The sequence below is a fragment of the Paralichthys olivaceus genome, chromosome 7 (assembly GCF_024713975.1).
Source record: "Paralichthys olivaceus isolate ysfri-2021 chromosome 7, ASM2471397v2, whole genome shotgun sequence".
Lineage (NCBI taxonomy): Eukaryota > Metazoa > Chordata > Actinopteri > Pleuronectiformes > Paralichthyidae > Paralichthys > Paralichthys olivaceus.
In genome coordinates, this window is record NC_091099.1 from 22,010,574 (window position 1) to 22,019,112 (window position 8,539).

At 40.9% G+C, this 8,539-nt stretch overlaps 1 long non-coding RNA gene across 1 annotated transcript; it reads right to left on the reverse strand.

The window, feature by feature from the left end:
- Nucleotides 1-1,569: 1,569 nt before the first annotated feature.
- On the reverse strand, nt 1,570-5,996 carry LOC138410887 (uncharacterized). Its single transcript, XR_011243525.1, has 2 exons — nt 4,965-5,996; nt 1,570-2,654 (listed from the first exon to the last, which is right to left on the reverse strand). It is a non-coding gene; the product is annotated as an uncharacterized lncRNA (long non-coding RNA).
- Nucleotides 5,997-8,539: the final 2,543 nt, after the last annotated feature.

Here is an 8,539-nt window from a genome sequence, read left to right on the forward strand (position 1 = left end):
ATTCTCCGGACATCCTCCGGAGGTCATGTCTGAATATGGCTTTTGTGTTTGTGTCTGTTTGTGTATTACTATAATCTTTTTTAGCAAGATGGCGGTGTAGGGATGCAGCACCTTTGTGCTCTTTCCATCAAAGTAATGTTTGTGTGTTTATTTGTTGAATGTATGTAAGCGATTTCCTTGGGCATAGTGTTTCTTACTGATATGTGTGTGGTTAAAGCTATACCGTGCAAGTATACATATCCTCCTATGCCAAATCATAGGTACAAAACATGTTTCAGACACAGAGTACTGGATTTATTAGGCTTCAAGTCTTTTGTATTTGAAAAAAAAAAAATCAAAGTAGAACTGGTCTTGTCCGTTCTTGTTTTTAATGTTGAAATTTTAGAATCGAAAAGTGATCCATCACTACAGAAGGCTTATTTATTGGACTTGCTTGTTCTTTTCCCTTAACATGCAATTATTTAACAAAGTGATTGGATTTGTTCCAAACTACATGTTTATTAACAATGCTATACTTGATGGTGAGATGCGCCTAAATATGAAACTCATACAATGGTTTTGGGACGTAACTGATAAAGTATGATAAAGTAGTGTGGTTCTACAACATATACAAAATAACAGTAAAGAATGTAAAGAAACTGTAACCAAAAAATCAAAGATGGACAACTGACTCAGTGCCGACAGATGGTTTCTTACACTGTAAAAGCTTCTGACTGGCACAGCTCTTAAATCCTCCCACGCACACACCTGCAGACTGACTCCCACAGAGCACACACACACACATCGCTCTGTCCCATCCCTACTCAGCCTGCCACACCCCTTCATCACCCATAGCCTCGGGGCGTGCAGGGATGAAGACCAACAGAGGCATGTCTGGACGTCTGGATACTGCGTGATTCACTCCCAGAGCTTCAGCAGGGGAAAGCACTGAGCTGTCTGTCCTCTAACTTCATCCAGGAGTTTAGATCTGGAGGCTTTGTTTAGGCTGACATGCTTTAAACAGCTGCAAATGAACAGACGAGTCCAGATTTACAATGTGGACAAGTTGATAGATTATTTGATATGTTTGGGCTCATGAATCATTAAAATTGGGCTGCATTGCAGACAGGGTTGAGATAAGGATAAGACAAGCACAGTAAGAATAAAAAACACATCAATTTAGCTTTTCATCTTGGTAAGCCCAGATCTACACACGTTACAAAGATTTCTGGAACAGATCTTTATGCCTTTCATCTCCAGGTGACCTCCAGACTGGGGGCCTCAGAATCAGACTGACAGATATTGTTGCTTTATACTCCCATAATAAATATAAAAAAATTAAAAGTGGGATTGCAGCTATGGCCTCATCAATGTACTGTATAATGCTTGGGTTAGATGTATAGGACAGATGTGGATCTTTGTGGCTTATCTCAAATGGCATAGTCCACACTTTTAAGTTTGAGTGGAATTTTTATAAAATGTTATTAAGCTAAATGTTTTATGGGCCTGTACGAAAAAAAATTTCCCTTAAAAATATATTTCCAGACAGCAAAAGCAACTGGGTAGTAAAATGAAAGAAAAATGCAATCATTGTAAACCTCCTAGCATTTATTATAAATAAATGTATATAAAGATATGGTTGTTTCTCTGTCCAGAAGGAGCCAAACCTTAATGTTGTCTCACAAACATTATAGCGACAGGAGCTACACTCACACTTGGTAGATCACTGGGCAGAATGGGAGCTTTGGCCAAATGCCTCACATTTAATAAACAAACAGTGCCGATAAATATATTTAAAAAATGACCAAAAGACAAACAGGCATGTACCCCTCCATCTGCATATCTAAACACAATGTCAAAGGTTGCATTCACTCTCCCGGGATCTTCACAACGTGCTCTGACAGGCTGGATTCATGGGGCAGAGACGAGACAACACTGAGATTACAACTGTGTGGGAGGACTCCACACATACTGATTCTGAGAAAAAAAAACTCATGGCTCCTGGAGGCTCACAGCTTACATAAAGAATATATCTGCCTGCAGCTGTAATGAAATAGTGTATCTGGACTGAAAGTGTTAGTGGATCATCTTTGTACCCATTACATGACACTAGATAGAGCACGCAGGAGACAGATCAACTCTGCGGGTGTTTCTGTTGACAGCACATGGACACTGGCATTGGCCCTTATCACCAAAAGCTCTCCAATTGGCATCTTCTACACACAAACATTTTATGTGTTCACCTTATGTTAGGAACATCATCAACATACCTTCTAGATCGTGGTGAATCTCCTGCCATGTTCCCTTATGCGCACACTCAGATTTTACATGGAGTTTTTACGAGGGGGCTGGCAGAAGAAACTCCATCGATTGTCAGGAGACTCTGACTCAAACGTTTACCCCTTTGGATAATTGAGTTCAGTGCATGTCTGAAAGCAGATTGTCAGTGTAGAATTGTATTACCCTTTGTTAATAGCAGTGCTGATGGCACTAACCTGAGTGTGTCTGAGGACAACACGTTGTTTTTGGTTTGGAGAGTTTTTTTAGTGACCTCTGACCTTTTCTGAAAGGGTGTCTTCAGTATGCTTTAGTGCTGGGTCAGGTCAGAATATGACAGACAAGATGTGGGACTTGTTTTCATAACGACATCTCAGTGGGGACTGTCCATCAAGCAACTGAAAAAATCAGGTCGAACATTTACTTCAACCATGAATTCAGTTGAACGGTAATATTTTTTGATAGCTGGGAGATCCCAGAGGACAGGAAGTAGTGATTATGTACACACAGTAGCATACAGGAACCTCTGGTTTATCGAAGGCTACTCATTAGCACAATCCTAATCACTTGGCTAGGTTTGCTCTCAGCTGGCGACTGCACACGTGTATGTATCAATTTGCAGTCTATGGAACCTTGGCTGCCCCGTGGGTAGATGTCTGCCCACCCGTGGTCGTCTAAGTGCTGCTATTTAGGGGTCTCCTGTTGGCTCTGAGAGGTTATTACCATGGAAGTGGGGTCGTGCCGGAGCTGGGGCCACAATGCCAGATAATTGAGGTCCTTGTGGAGGTGGTCACATTTTAGTAGATTTTCTAAATAGCAGACCCTGACTATTTTTTTTCTTCAATTCAGCAGAATGGAGAGTGTGATTGTAATTGTTTGATAGTCCACACATTTAGCTGAGTTACAGTCCTCAGAGGAGTTGTATACCTCTGACCCACAGCTGCTGTGGAGCACAGTGTCTCATTTGTTTTCACTGTTGTCTGGGGTCATGACATTATTAATGATGCTTGCCAACCTTTAAGTGACATGGGTCATATTATGGATTTGCTACGTTGAAAAGAAAAAGGTTCCTCTGTGTATAGAAACACCTCTAATGAAAAAAAAAAGACTACTTAATCACACCACCATTTCAGTTAAGACTGTGGTCCATCAATAAAGCGAAACAAGTACACTACTAGGTCATTTTCTTCCATACAACACCTCTAATATATGAACACATAAATTTACACTATTCAATGCTAAATGTTTTTGTAATTTCCAGTTGTCAGCGGTGTGGGTCAGTAATGCTACTCCTATACTCTCTATGATCCCCTACACCATGTTTTACTGCAGCATTGGCTGATGAAAACAGCATGCAACAGTTATTCTGTGGCTCAGTTATTATTAAGTTGCTGTGCACACAAAGTGATGACACACATCATAATCATGTCATTTTCAAATACAGCCACAAAACATCATAACATGTATTTATCCATGTAAAACACAAAATATAAAATTCTAAACGTGTCTCCTTCATTCCTACAGAGCAACGTGGTAGCAGAGCTTGTTCAAAGTTGTCATCATGTACCTTTACTTTTCAATCAGTCTTTTCATTGTGGTCAGGGGTGTTGAAGTAGAGTAGGCATAGCAGACAATTGTCTGGGGCCCCAGAGCTGAGAAGAGGCCCCCAGGAACTACTGATTAAGTTAGTCCACAGCAAAGACAAGTTTTGTTTGGTTCAATATAGGGCCAGAGTCCTTTTTGCATATAGGGCTTTGAAACGCTCCTAATTTCTGTGTTTTTGATTGCCGTGTTTTTAATTAATAACTTTTAGTGGACTTATAATAAAATAATGTTTACTTTTCTGTCAGTAATGTGTAATAAGTAATTTCCCAAGTCGATAAGCCAGATTGCACAGTCTATCAAAATAAAGTAAAAGGCTCCCTGAGAGTCTCTGGTGGCTGCTGCTGCTTCTCTGGTATTTTAAGGACCTAAAAGCAGCGTTGGAATCAGGTAAAAGGGCTGTTGACATGGTTTATTCTCAGCTACCAGGTGTTTATCAAGTGTAAATATCCATTTGTGTGATTCTATGTGTACCCGCTGTCAGCTTTTAGGTCTGTGTATTTACGTTGTGTGAATACGTTGCATACTTTATCCTACTCAGGCTGCATCGAGTGCAGCTTGTGCTCTTATTTTACTGAGCTTCTCAAAATAGCTCTAGCCCCCAGAGTGATTGTGTGTTTGTGTGTGACGGACACTTCTAAAAACGTGGGGGGAAAGCTAGCCTGGCAGCTCGAGTTGTCTCGCAGCCAAACCTCCAGCTCCAGTGTGTGGTTAGCCCTGCACGACTATACTTAGCGCATATACCCTGTGTGCAGCTATGTGTGTGTGTGTGTATGTGCACTGTGGGGTCTGCTAGATAGAGACAAGGGGATGCCTGTGTCCAGCCCTGCCTATTAATTCTCTTGGGGTGGGGGCTGTGGCTAACAGTTAAAGCTAACCACAGCTAAATTGAGCTGTTTGTAAGTCCAGGCCTAGAGCCTTTTAGTAGAAGATATGTGTATAAAAATGTTAGCTTTATTGAAGTTGTTCAGTCCCGCTGTGTGTGTGTATGTGTGTGTGTGTGTGTGTGTGTGTGTGTGTGTAAGACAGAGAGAGGCTGGGATTGAAATGTACTGTATGTATTTAGGACAATAAGAGATGGTGAAAGAAACTTGAAAAGTGTCTACCACACTGAGAGCTGCTCCTCCTCCTGTTTGGTTCATTGGCGGTTGATCAACTGTATCTTCAAAGTTCTTCAGGGTGCTCAATTCCCCCGTATTCCACCCCCCTCCTGAACTGCTCATTCTGTCGTCAGCTGTTTATATGTTTTGCAACAGCATCAAAGGCCTTAGCAGACCTACTTCCACTTTGCTTTGATGATAGCAGCCCTTTTGATCAGCATCAGCAGAAATGTGCAGATATCTGTTATGCTGCATTCACTCACACAAAAAGAGAAGAAAAAAAAAGAAAGTGACTGAAGAAACAAGATGATCATAAAGCACATATTCTGCTCAACTATGTCAAAGAACTTTAAACAAACAGGAAAAGCGTATCACTGTGCTCAACTGCTTCCTTGTTCTGTACAATAACTTCCACAAGCTATGGAACCTCATGTCACCTCAGGCTGCCTCATATGGTCTCATGCAACATTATTTATTGCTGGATAAGGCTCCAAATTAGCAGACATGACTCAGATAGTCTAAACACAACATATGTATGCATACAGTTCTAGTGAATCTATAGCATTACAAAGATATTTCTTAAAAAACAGCTTCATATTCCTGCCCAGAAAAAGCCTTAGAGTATTTTAATCCACAAACGCTGTATTTTTGTATTACCTGATGTTTGTGAAGACTGGCTTGCACCTTAAATACGGAAAAAACGTACGCTGTGAATCATCTATGAGTCAAATGAGAGGTAATATGAAAATGAAGAGAGAGGCAGGGAGTACAAAAGTGAGGAGAAAAGAGAAAGAATGAAAGCGAAAAACGACTGGAGATGATGGGAGAATAGCATAAAATAAATTTATTACTCACTTTCAGAAGTTAATTCTGGGTCATTCCTTGGCAACGGTTTAGACGTTTATGGTCACAGCTGGAGTTCAGGTCTAGTTTTAAGGCTTTGGCTCTGGAATATAGACTTGGGTTTAGAGTTCATTTCAGGGATTTTGGGTTAAAGTAATTTAGTTGCAATCCAAAATAAAACTTTGGTTCGTACAAAAAAAGAAAACTTGACTGTGTTAGTGTGTGTGTGTGTGTGTGTGTGTGTGTGTGTGTGTGTGTGTTTGTGCGAGTGAAAGCAAGGGCGATGGTGTGTATGAGGACAATGGCTATCGCCTGCATGCCTTCACTACGGTACAAAATGTTCTGGATTCAAGAGGGCTGGCGCAAGACCAATTCTCTGGACTGGAGTAACCTCAGTCTCAGTGCACCGTAACTCCTCTGGCTGGCCTTCGTTGACACTCAGCCCAAGCCTAGCCCAGCCCCACAGAGCTACAAACACGTATACACTGTTATGCTGATTCAACCTTTTATTGGCTGTCATGTTGTTGTTTTTTTCATAATGCACACCCACCCACTATCTGATAAATTAAGTTGTGAAAATATCGACCCGCATAATTTTCGGTTCTTGTGAAGAAGCTTTACTAACGTCTGGTAACAGGGGACCAACACTGACTTTGAACCTTTTTTCATGGCTGTTTCTATGATCTTTTCTGAAAATGTTTTCATTGTCATGTTCATGTGTTTGGTCTCAGGAATGCTGTCAGGACAGCTCTGACCTTTGGGTACTGTATCATTGGTGTTCTGTTGGGCTCCTTATGTAGGAAATGAAGCTTGTATTGTATTGTCTCACTCATTGTCCGCCCTAATTTTTCAGCCATAACAATGAAGTCAAGATCGTTCCTCAGTAGTTAACCTTTAAAATGAACTGCACTGTCACAGCATAGCCTTTGACTTAACAAGCCTTTGGCTAGCAATGGCATTAGTCTTACTTTAAGTAGTGCTATTGTTTGAATTGACCCATCACCTCAATCATGTTTGTCTCTTAGCAGGATAATGCAAAAACTACGGAAGAACTGAGGGGATTTGATTAATTTTTCAATTTGTAATGTAGACATTTGTGCAGATCCATAAATAATAGATAGAATAGATCTGGATGAATCTGATCTTATGCAATATGGTGATAGTGACCAATCAGCCTTGGCATATGTATGTGCTCTCTGAGTGGGACTGTTGTGAATATATATACATCAGTACGGGCCCTCAGTGGCAATATTGTTTTGAAAAATTCCAATGATATATTTGACTAAATTGTGTTCCTCTTGACATACAATATGAGGTGTTCTCCACATAGTTTGTAAAGTCAAGCAGTTTTCACATATGAACTCACAACTGCACACAAATGCACAGTCCATGTTTGCACCTACTTGAAATCCTCATGTAGAGGAGAGTTGAAAGAGACAGACACAAACTTTATACCGGGGAGCTGCTGCTGGAAATCTATTAAACATCCAGTTCAACTGATTTGCGTTCACACCCACATCTCCACTGAGGAGTTTGTGATGTGCTCCAGGCATTGTGGAGTTGATGCATTAATGCACTTCTCTTTTTCACTGTCCTTGCTAGCAAATCAGGAATCATGATTTACAGATTAGACCCAATATTTCACAAGATCTTAATGTCCTAGAATGAGATGATTTGAGACTCATTTGGAATCACAGAATGGTTTATGACTCTATCTGGCACCAGGAACATGGGAGTGCTTGTGGAGCAGCTGAGGGATGACTAATAAACACCCACTTTACACTGGTAGAATTGTGCTTGACCATTTTATAACTTCATGATTGGTTCTTCTTGTTTCAGGAAGGAGAGAGAGAGAGAGAGAAAGCATGGCTTCAATTTCAGGGATGGTTGGAGCCATGCTCTGGAGGCTGGAGGATCCTGCGTCAATGTAATACCCCTGCCGTCCTCAGTTACCATTTAACTCAAATAGTACAAATGGGTTTGGCACATTCTTTGGGTTGAACGACTTATACTCACAGGAAGCCTAAGAGCCTCCGGACTCCATATGGCTCCTACATATTGTCTCAACCAGCAGGAAAGCCCCGAATTTCACCACTACTGTGTTTTCACCTCATCTGCAGCTTTCCTCTTGCAGCCACTGGGTGTGCAGTGGTGTGTGTGTGTATGTAGGTGATTTGATGATTGTCTGTGTGGCTGCTTAACTGCGAGCGTGTATTCGCATGAGTGTGTTACTCAGTCATTGTTCATTGTTGCGTTGTTGGCTGCTTAAGTGTTGGTGCAGGGGAGTTCATTCAATCCAAACACTTAAAATGCAATTCATCAAAGCACACCCAGAGCAGGATGTCAAAAGGCTGCTGATGAAGTGCTGTGTACTTTCACATACTATATATATCACGAAAAGCTGCCAAAGGCTCTGTGAATATCGAAGTGTAATATACTCTTCACTTTATGACATTTCTGACAGAAACCAGACAGCAGCAAGACCCGTGCCAACACTTTAAAGCACATATTCAGAGTGCACTGCATTTACGCACGAAAACTATTTGAGCAAAATCAACAGCATCAAAACATTTAGCAGTGGAGGATATAAAAACAACATGTCTCCACTTCCTCCTGCCATACAAAAATATCACATATATTGTTGCTGCCATCTTGCTCTTCTGAAATGAGTCAGCCTCAACTGTCAAACATCACATTTAATCCCATTTTTATTACATCAAATAAATATTAAAACACAA